The sequence below is a fragment of the Pseudochaenichthys georgianus genome, chromosome 5 (genome assembly GCF_902827115.2).
Source record: "Pseudochaenichthys georgianus chromosome 5, fPseGeo1.2, whole genome shotgun sequence".
Taxonomy (NCBI): Eukaryota; Metazoa; Chordata; class Actinopteri; order Perciformes; family Channichthyidae; genus Pseudochaenichthys; species Pseudochaenichthys georgianus.
This window is the reverse complement of record NC_047507.1, coordinates 30269234-30285430: the sequence shown is the minus strand read 5'-3', so window position 1 is coordinate 30285430 and position 16197 is coordinate 30269234. Positions and strand designations below refer to the sequence as shown.

General features: G+C 45.4%; 1 protein-coding gene across 5 annotated transcripts in view; it reads right to left on the bottom strand.

Annotated features, from left to right (window-relative positions):
• Positions 1-16197, bottom strand: part of rap1gapb (RAP1 GTPase activating protein b) — a 132998-nt gene that overhangs the window by 39741 nt on the left and 77060 nt on the right. The window contains exon 1 of one of the 5 annotated variants that reach the window (XM_034083071.1): positions 111-159. The exons of the other annotated variants lie outside the window; for them this stretch is intronic. The gene's annotated coding sequence lies outside the window, so the exon portion shown is untranslated. Of the gene's footprint in view, positions 1-110; positions 160-16197 lie in introns of those variants that run through there. 5 annotated transcript variants of the gene reach the window in all.

Here is a 16197-nt window from a genome sequence, read left to right as displayed (position 1 = left end):
AACCACAGGCTGTATTTCTATTATTTTTCTCTATCTAATCCGTTTATCTTGTGTTGACTCTCAATCTTTCGACAGTTAATTCCTACAGTATCATCCCAGTCCATTCTTACCTGTCTTTTGTGCTCGAGTCTTTTCTTCTCAACAACTCCTCTACGTATCGCTGCCTCCGAGCGTCTGACTAAGTCTCTCTCTCCTCCAACACCTGCTGTTGAGGATCAGCCTCTCTCCTGTCAGATGATGCTGAGAGTATCCCTCCCTCTATCCTCCCTCCCCCTCTTCCCTTCTACACATTATCCTGACTGTTATTCTGAAGCAAACACAAACGCTCCCTTTTCTCCATCTCCTGCACTCTCTGGTAATTTATCCCCTTTGTTCTCTTTCAGCCTCCACCTCCGCTCTTTTCTCTTGTCAATGACTGAGAACTGCCCATACGAAGCAAAGCTGTTGCTTCCTTAGCATGTGCCTATCCAAGTCTGCTTGTTAAGATCCAAATGTGCTCATTCAATACAAAATTCTGTTGCCGGATGTATGCTTGAAAGCTAAGTTTCCCAAAACAGGGACATTAGCTTATCTGAAAGGCGACATCCAATCTCTCCGTGTCCTATTATCTGCTTGGCTCTGACAGCTCGTTCCAGCTTTATAAAACCTCTTCTTCAGAAATTAGCCTCACCAGCCGATTGTCCATTTGACACATTAGTGGCAGGCAGTTAGCTGAAAAGCTCTCAAATATTGCACATGTTGTAGAATGCATTCACATAATGGAAAAATCACTTGCTCGGGCAACAGAGGAATAAAGAGCAGGTCAATGAATTCCGGAGTAATCACATTTCCCTAATCCTCGTGCATAGACCTACAAGACATCACTACACATTACGGGCCAAGTCACAAAACATTTTTTTTCAGCATTCACATGATTTCGACAATGCTCCACCTTTATGCAACAAACAATATCAAATGAGTGTTTCAATTTTATGTAACTCTCTTCCACAATAAGTTCAAGGTAGAATGTACATGCAGGCTGCTCGCAGATAGACACACTCCTACACAAAGGAGTGCAACAATGATTTCAAACGACATACAAGCGAGAGCTAACACTCATTGTCATACAAGTCTATCCCACACACAAAAACAATCAATGCGGGTATAAACAACATTTAAAAAAAATATATATAAATAATACATATACGCCTATATTCTCTTATCAGACGTGCTCCACCTTTTGGAAAACAATGGCAGAGAAGCTCAAGATTCAGAATCTCATGCACATCCTCCCTCCTGCATCATCTTCGGCCTGAAGCATTACCTTTGAAAACAGATTTAGCTGCATGCTAGGGTTACAGTTATAGTACTTATCAAAGTACAGAGCTGCAGAACGTGTAACAGTAGAGCCAATCAATAAGCAATGCTGCAGGTTCTAAAAACATATTGAGAAGAGGATGTAAGTCAATCCTTTTGGAGCACTGCCTCATGTGTGTTGTGTATTTTGTTACAGGTAGCAGAGCTAGATTGGTTTGTATTGTTTGAAATGGGGTTGAAGTACTTATCAGTAGTTAATGTATTAACTATGGTACATGTTGTGGCACGCCAACGTTTGAAGGAACAGATTGGACTATGGAAACGATGTTCTGTTGTGTATAGGGGGAAGCAGCAAAAGGTATTGCAGCCACATCAAGAAAATTAATCTATATTGCTAAATTTAGAATATTTTCACAGCTTTACCTTGCTGTCATGCAGCCCTTTATACTGGAAAACTGAAGCAGATTGTATCAATCTAAACTACCAGACTCTTTTGAAAAGAAACCTAAATGTCACCTTGCAGAACAGAGGAGTTGCTTGTTCACCGCTGCTTTTATCAGTAAGTTTGTTTGAGATTCTACGACTCTAAAGGTTTGGGCTTACAATAAATAACTTGCATTGTGGTATTCCACTACAGCTCCCAGGGAAGACGCTCCACCACTCCATGATAAATATATTGTTACCACACGGAGAAATACCTGAACAAGGTTGAACTCCAACAGTTAGACAAGGAGCATGAAGCGTGTAGGTTAAGTATAATTAACACCTCTCTGCCTGGTTCAAGCCTCTGAGCTGCCAGGGGCGGAGCTGGAGATGAAAGGGGACCTTTGCCTTCACGAGGCAGAACAAATTGGAATCAAATCAGGTCAAGAAGTTCACTTAACAAATGATTCGATTTTTGTTCCAAGTGAGTACCCAGGAATCCAAAATTGCAAGAATAATCATACGGTCTGCAACCAAAATAGCGGTTGTTTCTGGTTCATGTCGAGACTCTTCTGACTCTTTTCCACAACATTTGTCGTTGTCACTCTGCTTCCAACATGTCCTCACACATCTAATACACAAAAACAAAAACCAAAAGAATCAGCAACTATTACATTTACAAGGATTTTGTCATTATGATGATTACCCATGATTAAAGACTACAACACGTTCTTATAGAAAAGTCCACCACCTTTAAAACTGTTGGCAGGCTCTAAACACAACAAAGGGGGTCGCTAAAACCTTTATAAAGCTGCCTCTGTGTTGCTGCCCCTCAAAATGAACTATGCCAAATGTCGAGCAGCACTGTGAATAGATGCAACCTTTAACAATCAAGAAGATGAAGAAAAAGGACTTGTATTTATGAAGGAAGACCATAAATCTTGGTTTTGTAAGTTACAGGAAGCAGAATTAGATTTTCTACGTACTGGTCTACTTTTAAAAAGGGTCAGTGCTGATCTAAAGGAATCAAAAACAAAAAGTCCACAACCTTTCACTATAGTCAAGCCCATACAAGAGCCGTATATCAAAAGATTAGTTCATCAAGCTGAAGAACATTTGCAGCTCTAAAGAAATCATCAAGCAGACAAAGATCAGACTCTTTAGCACTATCATTAAGCCAATGCTACTCTACGGATCAGAGACGTAGAGGAAAACCAAGACAAAAGTACAATCCTCATCACCAGCTGCCTGAGGCGTATCTTGAGCATCCACTGTCCAGATATCATCAGTGACAGTAATCTCTGGCGGAGAACAGGCAAACAACCTGTGTAAGAGAGAAAGATGGGTCGGGCACACTCTGCAAAAACCCAATACCAGCATCACAAAGCAGGTTCTTTGATATAACCCTAGAGGCATAAGAAAGAGAGACACGGAAAATGTTTGAAAGGCCAGAACAGAATATTCTTGAGACCTGTGGTCAATGGATGATGCTCCATTTAAAAAGGGTGCACGCCAGATTATGTTAATCAAGTATTCTTTAAATATATGCTTTTGAGTGTCATGCCAGTACTGAACACAAAAAAACAACAAAGCTGAAAAAAACTAGTTTTTGGCTTCTTTCAGCACAATGGAGCAATGTTTGTTTCATGCACAAGCACGTTGGAATTGACATCCTGCAGTTACTTTCAGGAAGAAGGAAAACTGCTTAGAAGCAAACATGGATGTGAACAATACAGGATCTGGAAAAAGAAAAAAATTACAATGTGTTAAATGCACTTCACACAATGAATATACCTTAAAGATGACCACAATACATTTGGTGATCAACTCTCAATGTAAACATAAATTGTTATAAATTGTTTAAAACAAAAAAAAAACAGTTTTAAACAAACGCAGGAAAATAGGAACTTGATGAAAAAATGTATTTCACATGTGTAGCTTTTGTTGGGCTTGGCCATGGCCCTTAATCTCCTCACAGCTTGAAAGGTGGGAAAAGGAAGCAGTACTTCAACACTACAACATCGTTGTCAAGACTCCCAGCACCCCGCTGACTCCCATAATTACCTTGTGTTTGGGAGGCCATATCCATTGATGCAGGCAGAAATAAACCTGGACCCACACGGAGTGGGAACCCACAGGACTGTCAGTGGGGAGGGTAGCATATGGAAGACGTACTGTAGCTCATCCACAATTCACAAACACAATAATCGCCTCTCAGACTGCAGCCAAGTGGTTTCTTGTGCAATCTAATTTTGATATGGATTTACTAAAATCAAGATGTGTTAGGTTACATTTTAATGCAATATTGAAAACTGATTAAAAGCCGGTAGAAGTAAGTCACTGTACTCATTTTAGGGATGTTATTACATATTTATTTAATATTAATAGCCACAGATGATTTGCTCAAATCCATCCACCTGTGTTCTTAATGTCTACTACTGAATGTATCAAGGTTGCAGCAAGCATTTGCTAGAATATTCAAAGGTGGCCAATCAAACAGGCTTGCACATTCAGAGCAACATGATTGCTTTCACACTCACATAAATTGAGGACTCACAATTGCTGGTGGTTAAAATGCCTTAAAAACACAATCCTGTAAAAAATCACATGCTGGATCACACAGTCTGGCAATACTTTGACATCATTTCAGGGTCAGAACAAATATGTTCAGCTAAAGTAAGCCTTCTGACTGTCAATAGAGGAATTTGAAGAGGGAAAAAATAAGAACTACCATTGTCTTGATGTCGTGAATAATCTTTGCTCCAGGGAATAGAAAGGTACAATTTAAGAACACATACACAACATAAGCAGTATTTTCTCACCAATTTCTCAGTAGGTAAACTAAGACAAACTTTCCCAAACAAGTATTTTCTTAACCTAAATTGATTAAATGGCACATGGATTGAATCTTTGGGGTTTCTGAGTGCCACAGCAGCTAATAGCGTAATTAGAGTCATCATGTGGACCTGAAGGGCTGGAGGAAGCTGATCCAGGTGGGGAGAGAGGTGGCTAAGCAAAGAGCAAAAAAGGGAGACAAAACAACAACATAGCTGACCTCAAGCAGGGAGTAAAGTAGATAATGCTCATGAAGAATAGCAGAATAGTTGAAGAAAAGGTTGTTATTTGACATGGCAATATGGTAATGTTCAAGCTTTAACAAACCTGTCTTTACCATGTTTCTTGACAAAATAATTTAGCTTTAGAAATTGGCTTAGAAACTTGTATTTGACATATTTGTTCGTCGTCCATAACATACGCCTGCCCATACCATAACCCCACCACCACCATGGGCCACTCGATTCACAACATTACCCTAACCCTTACCCTACCCTACCCCTACCCCTCACACCAGATACTGACTGATACTTTTCGGACCCCCCCAGACACCCCCAATAAAGCAAAAATGCACGTTTCAGCGTGGCCTTTTATTGTGGCCAGCCTAAGGCACACCTGTGCAATAATCATGCTGTCTAATCAGCATCTTGATATGGCACACCTGTGAGGTGGGATGGATTATCTCGGCAAAGGAGAAGTGCTCACGATCACAGATTTTTTCAGATTTGTGAACAATATTTGAGAGAAATGGTTATTTTGTGAATATAGAAAATGTTTTAGATCTTTGAGTTCATCTCATGAAAAATGGGAGCAAAAACAAAAGTGTTGCATTTATATTTTTGTTCAGTGTAGGTTTTGGTGCATGTAAATGGTCTGTAAAGGCTGAAATCCCAAAGTTCCCCCCAGAGGGAGTTTCTCTCCCAGACACTCCTTCCTACCTGAAACGCCTCAATTGGACTGTTTACATTATGACATCACTACGTAACACTTGCACTTCTATTGGTAAGTGCTCCAACATATTTTTTGCCACTTGCTATGGGGTGGGACATTTTCTAAGCGGTTGACCAATTACAACAGAGCCGGCCAGCTAACCAATCAGAGCAGACCGGGCTCGTGTTTCAGAGAGAGGGTGAAAAGAGGTGCTGCAGCACAGGTATGATAACAATAAAGAGCTTTTTGAACATTAAAGCTTATAAAAATGTTACAGTAGAGGAACAACATACAATTCTGAAACCTGAAAATGAGCTTAAAAGGGCTGCTTTAAAAAAAGATCCCAACATGTCTTGTCCTATCTACCAGAGCAGCTGCAGTCTAGCTTGTCTTAACTGAACATGTGCACTGACTAACAGGCGAACCCCATCTGCTAAAACTACCTCCATCTTCACCGCGCTGCTCTCTGACCGTGTCCCCTGCACAACCTGCACGGGCCACATTGGGTCACAATGTTTTCCTCCCTGAGGACTGGACAGTCCTGTCTGGGTTGCATCGGGAGTCTCTTCCCTGTATAGCACACGGCCAGTACATCAACTTAAAAACAAAAAGCCACTCTGGCTCTGAGAAACATTGTTAAAAACACGACTTGGGTTTAATTATTGCTTTATTTTTTATCTGGAGTTCCTAAAATGTTCTGTTACCATGCTAAGCCTCTCAACTTTATTAACACTAATCACATTCATTTTATTATGCAAGCTATGATTAATAAGATAGAAAAATAAAAAAAGAACTATACATCTGGCAAGAGTATAGTGCATCTGTATTAATTCAAAAAATGAAAAAAAACTGTAGGATTGGCAGCATTTATTTTAATAAATACGGTTGGCTTACTTTCTCTGCATTGCATTACTGTACACTTTAGGAAATGTCCTATCATGTTTGGATTTATGTTATTTGGTGTTTAGATTAGACAATTTAAATTGGACTTGCTCGAACCTGCCTGAGGCTGGTGTTCTGTGATCACAGTAGGAGCCATAGCTGCATCTCCAGATGCCTCAATTATCAGAACTGATGGGCATGATAGCAACATGCAAAATGTTCAACGAGGAAATGAGACACATTTTATCTTTTGGTGCATTATGATGAAATTTGGGTTCAAAGTGGTAATGTGCGATTACTCACTCGAGGGCTTTGATAAACTTTTGTAATTTATGTTTTGGACTAACACTTTGTGGTGTGAGAAAAAAAAACGAATAATACTGAGGACGGAGGGATGAGGGGACTGAAGCTGCCTGAATCCAGTTGGCACGGCTGAAATCCAGCCGTGCCAACTCCAGGCGAAGGCTTGTTTGACTCTAAGAGTGGGGTATGGCAGCCAATAAGCTTAATGTCAGTATGAAAATGAACAATTTGGAATGGAAATGTTTGTTCTTGTCCTTAGCTAAAACTGAAGTCCCAGGGTATACCGGTAGCAGGGTTATAGTCAAATGAACAGTAAAATGCAATTCAGATGGATGCAGTGACCCGCTTAGCCATTGGATCTGGAAAAAAACAGGGAGCAATGCAATTTTAGGAAAGCTCCCCTGATAGTTAACATTTTACATCGATCAAGAATGTCCAGCATGCCAAATATAAACATCAAGTTTGTCCTCATGACAGTCAACAGCCTTGATCTGCCCATTGAGCTACAGTTGGTACTCCCCCTCCATCTTTGCTTTCCTCTCATGGCTCTGATCCTTATATTAGGAGAGAGTGTCCATTAACAGCAGGCTGAAGAGGCACAGATGCCCAATTAGAGGCCGCTCAGTCCCACTCTTCCTCATCATTCAACACTGAGGACACTTCATTACCGCCCAGCTCCTCGTGTCAGTCAGAGGGTTGCTCAGACTCATTGTGCTGCTGAATAGACGGCCGCAAGCCATATCTCGAGCTGTGCATAGACATATCACTTTATCTCAAAGAGCAGCCCCTCGAGGAGCAACTCTAACCAAACAAGTTTATTCAGAAATATTTTTTAATTTATAGTTTGATTACAAAAATGCCGATGTCAGTGTTTTGCTTCATTAGCTGCATCACTCCGCAGTAATTACAATTTCAATAAGGCATTCTAAAATGTTCCCCATTTGTGCAGAATCTAAATGTTAAGGTCAAAATGTTGACATCTACGACTTTTCTAAGCGCCTTTATCCAGAGCAATCAAGGTAATGAGTCTTTAATTAGGAACCCAGTGCTGTGGGCAGTTCTCATTCATAACACTCCGTTCGATGTCTCACTATGGGATGCGCCTCATCGCGGAGTAAACAGAAGCATCAATCTCATTACGCCAATCCTGATTGGCTGGTGATCTTGACGTCAGCGTCAGGGAATCCACCCCCTATAAGTAGCTTGCGCTACGTCGCATGCGTCATTCAAACACCGCTTCAGAGCACATCTCGATGGTAGCCGGGCTAGCTTAACAGTCCACAGACTGAACCCAAAGCTAACTTTCGGTCGACGGGCGCTCGCCAGCTACTCTTCTGCTTCGCAAGAAGACTGTTAATGCTAACACACCAGTTAGTATTACAATCGACCTCGCTGTTTCTTTCCTCGGAAATTAAGGTAAGGTTTTGGGTTTTTTTCAAGCTAACAACACACCTGTTGCTAGCTTGCTTTCCCTCACTACCGACACCACGGTAGCGAGGAAGTTTTTTCTTTTTCTCTCACAGAGGAGGAAAAGATTAAAGAATATTAACACACCAGTTAATAATCTTTGAGAAAAAATCTACACCGTCCTTTTTTCTCCGGATTAAGGACAGTTTGGAAGAATTTTTTTTTTCTCGACAACGTACCTGTTACGAGCGGGTCCTCTCCACGCCACGCGGCGAACAAGATGGACGCCTCTCTCCCTCACACCAGAGGAGTCAGGGACTCGGAGGCTCGGCTCTGCGGCTGCAGGTTGAAAATATTAGGCACAGACTCACACCAGGTCTGCTCGTCCTGCCTCGGGCTGGAACACGCCCAGGAGGCTATTGACAACCCCGGCTCGTGCGGGCATTGTGCCCGCTTCACCATAAAGAGCCTCCACCGACGCTTAGCACGCCAAGCTAGCTTGTCGGGACAGGACCCCCTCATGTCCGCTGATTTGCCGGCTGGCAATCAAGACGTGGGGGCGTCCGCCGCAGAGATTGAGCCCCGCACTGTGTCGGTCTGGGGCTCATCAACAGCGGCAGCTGCGGAACTGGAGTCCCGCGCCGTGTCAGGCTGGGACCCGGTGGCGGCAAGAGACGCGAGAACGGAGCCCCACGCTTTACCAAGCTGGGGCTCCCGGCTGGACCTCACCATGGTTTTGCCCGCGGAGGATGTCCTGGAATTGGATTATATGGAGGACGAAGAGGATGCCTCTGAGTTCCTCCTGTCTGATTCGGATGAGCAAGAAGACGACATATTCGTGTCATCGGCTCAGGCTGCAAAGCCGGGAGCGATAGCTGCTCTCCCGGGCGATAGCACACCAGCTTCGCCCTGTCTGAGCATGGACCTGCAGGCCGTGTGGCAGCGTGCCGCGTCCAGACTAGACATCCCGTGGCCCGAAATGGCCAAGGAGAGCTCCAGGTCCCGTTACGAGGGGAAACATTTTCCCCAAGCAACGAGGACAAAGAGGCAACTCCTTCCGGTCTTCCCGGAGATGTTGGATGAGGTGTCGGATGTTGGATGAGGTGTCGTGGAGAGACCGGCCCTTTAGCAACAAGGCCCCAATCCAGGGTGCCTCCTCCCTAGACTGTGACGGTATGGAGAGGCTCGGCCTGCTCCGCATACCGCCTATGGAACCGCTGGTGGCAGCCCACCTCCTACCGAGGCTGGTCCCGTCACCAAGCAGGAACCCCACGCTGCCAGCGAAGGCGGACCGATTCCAGTCGACCATGACTGAACGGTCCTACAGAGCCGCAGCGTTGTCCACCAGGGCTTTGAACGTTTCCTCGCTGCTAACCGCATACCAAGCGGAGCTCTGCGAGGATCTGTCAAGCAATCCTGGACTGGCCGTTCTGGACGAGATGGCCGCGATCACAGACATTTGTCTCCGTGTTCAACGCTGCGCCGTCCAGGCAACGGGCAAGGCAATGGGGATCATGGTGGTGCAGGAAAGAGCTAGATGGCTCAACCTCACCAACCTCCCAGACCTGGAAAAGGAGGATGTGCTTGACATGCCCATCGTTCCCGAGGGGATTTTCGGCTCCGCTCTCGCCTCCATGCAGAGGAGATGCGAGTCGAAAAAGAAGGAGGACGAGGCCCTCCACCTCTGTCTCCCTCGAAGGGTCCAGCCGCTGCCTTCACAGCGGCAGTCCTTCGCCCAAGCTGCCTCGAACCCTGCTCGGTTCAAAGTACCAAAACAGCAGAGGTCGCAGACTGCACCGAGTCCCCAGCCCAGGCAGGAGACGAGGGCGAGTTGGCCTAGAAAATCTCCTGTTCCGGCTGCAGCCCAGGCGCAGCCAACCCAGAATTTCGGCCAGCAGTCGAGGAAGAAGAAGCGAGCGGCCTGACAGCCCCCCTTCTCCCCTCTGTGACAGAGCTGGACGGTTCCCCAGCTCCAGATGTGTTCCCGCTGCCTCGAGAGATGCCTCAACGCCATCCTCAAGTCCGCAAAAACACATGTCACAATATTGTTGTTGTTTCTCACATAAACCATTTTCCGCTGACGCATCCAGGCTTCAGGCCAAGGGCGCAGCTCAAAAAAATGAAAAGAAAAACAATAAAAACAATAAACAGTGCGTCAACTGTTCCCCTTCTGAGAGCAGCTACGGCCTCTCTCAAAAGGCGGATAATAGACGGGTCTGTGAAGGCACCACCGTCACGCGCATGCGCAGTGTCGGTGGGGATTGTCGAAATGGGGTACCACCGTGTTCAGACACTAGAGGGCCCCATAACACAACAAATAGAGACTCAGAGGGTAAGAGATGTGACATCTCCGCTGGCTCTAAGGAGCACACAGTGGAAGATGCTCACAACATCTACTTGGGTTTTCAAGACAGTAACACGGGGCTACAGACTCCAATTCGCTGTCACCCCCCCTCGCTTCTCGGGCATTCTGTATTCACAAGCCCGAGGAGAGTCAGCCCATATTCTAGAGAGAGAGATCCTCTCACTTCTAGAAAAGAGGGCTATATCTATAGTAGCCGCCGAGCAGAGTCAGAGCGGCTTTTATTCCAAGTATTTCCTCGTTCCCAAACGAGGAGGGAACGCGATTCGGCCAATACTAGATTTGAGGGTTCTGAACAAATATCTAAAAAGATATAAGTTCAGAATGCTCACTCACACATCTCTGCTGAGTCTCGTGCGACAAGATGACTGGTTTACATCAGTCGACCTGAAAGATGCGTATTTCCACATCCCAGTATATTACCCACAGGAAATATCTGAGGTTCGCATTTCAGGGGATCTGTTATGAATACAGAGTACTTCCCTTCGGTCTGTCTATCAGTCCAAGAGTGTTTTCACGATGTACGGAAGCCGCGATAGCCCCGTTAAGACAACAGGGTATTCGCCTGGCGACCTACCTAGACGACAGGCTGTTTCTCGCACAGTCGGAGCAGGAGGCTATTACGCAGACAAGTGTCCTCGTAAAGCACCTGCTCAACCTGGGTTTTATAATAAACACAGAGAAGAGCATGCTGTGCCCCGCGCAGACTATACTCTTCCTGGGTTTACACCTGAACTCGGTGCCCTTTACAGCCCGCCTGTCAGCGGAAAGAGTGAAAGCTTTCAGAGCATGTCTCGCTCATTTCCAGCTGCGCAAACATGTTCTCTTCAGATCATGCCTGCGGTTACTGTGGCTCATGGCGTCAGCCATCCTGGTTGTACGACTGGGACGCTTACACATGAGGGAGTTTCAGCGCTGGGTAGCCGCTCTAAAACTAAACCCCGCGCGTCATGGCGCACAGAGAGTAATGGTTACTGTGAAATGCGTAATGGCACTGCGCCACTGGCTGCACCCGACTTTTCTAGTATGGGGCGTGCCTATGGGTGCTGTCCTTTCACGGAAGGTGGTCACCACGGACGCATGTCTGACAGGCTGGGGAGGTATTTACGAAGGTCGTCCGGTGAGGGGTCTCTGGAGCAGAGACCTCCAGCGGTTGCACATCAATTACCTGGAGCTTTTAGCGGTGTTCCTCACCCTAAAACGCTTTCTGCCTTTTCTCAGAGGACATCATGTCCTCGTGAGGACAGACAAAACGACCTCAATATCGTATATAAACCGCCAAGGGGGTTTGCGTTCTCTCCAGTTACACATGCTGGCACGCAAACTGATCTTATGGAGCGGCAGACGTCTCCTCTCTCTGAGAGCGACGCACGTACCAGGAGTGATGAACCTCGGGGCGGATCTACTGTCCAGAGGTGCACCACTATATGCAGACTGGACTCTACATCCAAAGATTGTGAGTCAGCTGTGGGTGCGTTACGGCAGAGCCGCGGTAGATCTGTTCGCATCAAAAGAAAATGCTCAATGTCAGCTGTTCTTTTCAATGCGCGATTTAAACGCACCGTTAGGCGTGGACGCGCTCGCGCACGTTTGGCCTCCGGGCCTTCTGTACGCGTTCCCACCCCTGGCTCTGATACCCCCAACTCTGGCCAGAGTGAGGGAACAACGCCACACACTTATCCTGATAGCTCCACACTGGCCCGCAATGTACTGGCTGGCGGAGATATATCAGCTGCTGTGCGGGCAGCCATGGCAGCTCCCACTACGCAGGGACATACTGTCTCAGGCGGGGGGGGGGCGATCTTTCACCCACACCCAGAGCGCTTGGCACTATGGGCCTGGCCCGTGAGTGGTACAATCTGAATACAGTGGGACTCCCTCAGAAGGTGATAAACACTATTCAGAGTGCGAGAGCTTCCTCCACAGGTCTCTCTATGACTGTAAGTGGAGGGTGTTTGAGGAGTGGTGCCTTCAAGAAGGACACATCTCTTTTCAATGTCCTGTCGGGGTGATTTTATCATTTCTACAGGACTTGATTGATAAACACAGAGCTTTCTCTACGATCAAAGTGTACCTGGCTGCTATTGCTGCATGCCATGTGGGCTTTGAGAGAAAGACGGCTAGCCAACATCCTTTGGTCTGCCGTTTTACGAAAGGGGCTCGCAGGCTCCTCCCTGTTTCCAGGTCACTGGTGCCCTTATGGGACTTGGCAGTGGTTTTAAATGGGCTCACTCGACCTCCATTTGAACCCCTGGAAGAAGCTGACATGAAGCACTTGTCACTCAAGACAGTGCTGTTACTGGCCCTGGCATCCGCCAAGCGAGTCAGTGACATTCATGCGCTATCTGTACATCCTTCATGCACTCAGTTCGCCCCAGGGCAAACGAGAGTGTTGTTGAAGCCCAACCCTGCCTTTATACCTAAGGTGGTTGATTCGTGTACCCCAATTGACATTGAGGCATTTCCTCCGCCGCTGTGTTCCTCCGGGGAACAGCAGCCGGATTTGCTGTGTCCAGTCCGTGCTTTACGCACCTATATGGACAGATCAAAAGAGTTTCGTCATAATGACCAACTCTTTGTGTCCTGACGGGCTAACCCTCAGAAGGGCAAGCCCGTAACTAAGCAACGGCTCTCCCACTGGATTGTGGAGGCAATTGCTTTGGCCTATACGAGTCAGGGTTTGCAGGCACCTTCGGGTCTGCGTGCTCATTCGACTCGTGGTCTGGCTACATCCTGGGCTTTGTTCAAGGGTGTTTCCATCCAAGACATTTGTGCAGCAGCGAGCTGGTCCTCGCCGCTCACTTTTGTCCGCTTTTACAGGCTAGACGTCTCTGCTCCTAGTGTGGCCCGAGCAGTGCTGGGCACCTTGTTGATTAAGAGCTCTACCTGTTAAGTTCTGGTTGGTTTGGTGAATTTCGAGATAAGCTCGTCTGGCAATACGGGAGCTACAATATCCCATAGTGAGACATCGAACGGAGTGTTATGAATGAGAACTATAGGTTACTTACGTAACCCCAGGCCTCAGAGTAACATGTAGTGAGATGTTGCTATGGTGAAGCGAGAAGAGGTGCTTATTTTGAATGACGCATGCGTCATGGCGCAAGCTACTTATAGGGAGGGGGTGGATTCCCTGACGCTGACGTCAAGATCACCAGCAAATCAGGATTGGCGTAATGAGATTGATGCTTCTGTTTGCTCCGCGATGAGGCGCATCCCATAGTGAGACATCTCACTACATGTTACTCTGAGGACTGGGGTTACGTAAGTAACCTATAGTTTTGCACCGTAAAATAAGTGTGTATCCACCTTTCATAGAGAGCACCTCGTTGTCCAAATAATTCAGGACTACTGAAGTCACATCAACATGAACAGAAAGTGTTTGTGTGCCAGAGGAGAAGTTGGAGGCTGTTGTGCTCAGCTGGAGTTACGGTAAAGTGTGTTTGTCCACACACACACACACACACACACACACACACACACACACACACACACACACACACACACACACACACACACACACACACACACACACACACACACACACACACACACACACACACACACACACACACACACACACACACACACACACACACACACACACACACACACACACACACACACACACACACACACACACACACACACACACACACACACACACACACACACACACACACACACACACACACACCTACTTGGCTGGCTGATGATAATGGTGTGATGGATTGGGGTGTGATGGATTGGGGTCTGAAGCCACGGTAGTAAATATCACCGGCATGGTGCTGTTTCTAACACAATAGCTTTATGACATACTGTATGTCACAGAGATAGAGAGAGCCATACTCAAGTAAAACTGAGACATGTCCTTATTAAGTCACAACGTTTTCTACAGCCATTGAGCCATATATGATATTGGAACAATACCTACTGGATTGGAGCAGAAGAAATTCCAAGACATCACACAAATTATTAACCATTTTAACAATACTTTGGCTTTTTAATCCCAGTGCAGCTACTTATGGAATAGTCATAATGACTCTGTGATTACAATCAGCGAGCTGCACTGGGGATAGTAAGCTGTGAGGCTCCATTAGCATGCACTACAGACCAGAGAAAGCCTGAATCCTCATAATGGAATTCAGCGGGTGTATTCTCCTCTGATGAGCCTGAATTATCCTTGCACCTTCAATTTCCCCTTTCCAGTAAACCCTCCCATTGTCCTTTCCAGACTCATTATGATTCCCGCTTTTTTTAAGGAGTCTGTAGCACATTTGTTATATAATGACGCAACACAATGTTTCTAGCTGCTCGCAAGCTGGCTGAGAGCTTTGTAAACAAAAGGACAAATCCTTCTGAACAAAAGAATACCCTCTAAATTGATTTATTGAAAATGAGACGTAAAAAGGAACATAAAATGCAATTAATATTTTGTCTTTCTCTCCGTGTTCTCTTTTCATTTTCTCCAACTCAAAGAGAGCTTGTATCTTGTCCCCTTCTAATTACCCATGCTAATTACAGAAGGTAAGTTTTTATGGAAGCATTCACATGCGCTGGCTTGAATCTATGCCATAAGACGCTGTGCTTATTAGCATGTCTACATATAACTTGAGCATCAAGGCGGTCAATAATGAAAAAAAAACACCAACAGTTCTTAAACACCTACCTACTAAAAGGACTTGACTCACAATATTGATATAACAATTATTTGAATGGCTGGAACTGCGGAGACAGCCACGTGACTAAAAATGACGGCAGCCAAGATCAAGGTTTTCAGTAAATGTCCAGTCTGGTCACAGTTTATTTTCCACTAACCAGTCTTTGAACAATGCCAGAGGCCAGATCATGTTGCTGTTAGTGTTTACTTTTGTTCTTTCTTCTTCTGTTGATTTCTCTGAGGTCCAGCGCTCTGTTCTAACCTCTTTCCTTCTCCTTCACTGTTTTTCTTTTCTAGGGACAGTGTAGCTTTCAAGAATCTAAAGTTTCATTCTCTTGATCCTCCTTAGCAACAGTCTGTTCTCCTTAACCAGTCTGTTATCAAAAACCAACAACCTCATTACTTCGTAGAATATATAAAATAAATTATTGCAAATATATACCTGCGTTAAAGAGATACTTTGTATCTTTCTGAGTGAGGGCTCAAAAGGTGTGTCACAGCAACACGTTCTCACTCCCAACCCGTCACATGTTGAGGGTCGGTGAGGGCCCCTCCCCGTCACCCTATTACGCACAGGGTACCCCTTGAGAGTCAGTTTTCAACTATCAGGGAGTCCCATTGACTTGTATAGAGCTCCCTGAACGTTGGTAATAGAGGAGTTGGGATCGCGGCAAAATGCTCTCCGCAGATCCATTCTCACGTTTATCAACCTTTTTCTTACTCAATATCAAGTCACACTTATTGTTTTAATTGAATAATGTAGGACTTTTGTTGCCGTCAGTTAGGGGGATAGTAGGGGCTCAGAATACTGAAATCTGTATTGTGTCATCGTTTTTTCCTTCTAATTTTGTATTCTTTTCTAAACCACACACTGTTATTTACTCAACAATAACACATAATTATCCTTGTGTTTATTTATTTTGTTGTTTGATTAATAAACACAAGTTGGAGTCCGTCAGGACCGAGGGTCGGAGCAGCTCATTTCCTTTAGAGGATTTTACACCCGGAAGTAAGTATTCTCTCCGCTTTGCTTGACAAACCCTGTGATAGTCCTCAAGCTCTGTGATTGGATGTTTGAGTGTGCTCCGAGTGTTACGCCGAG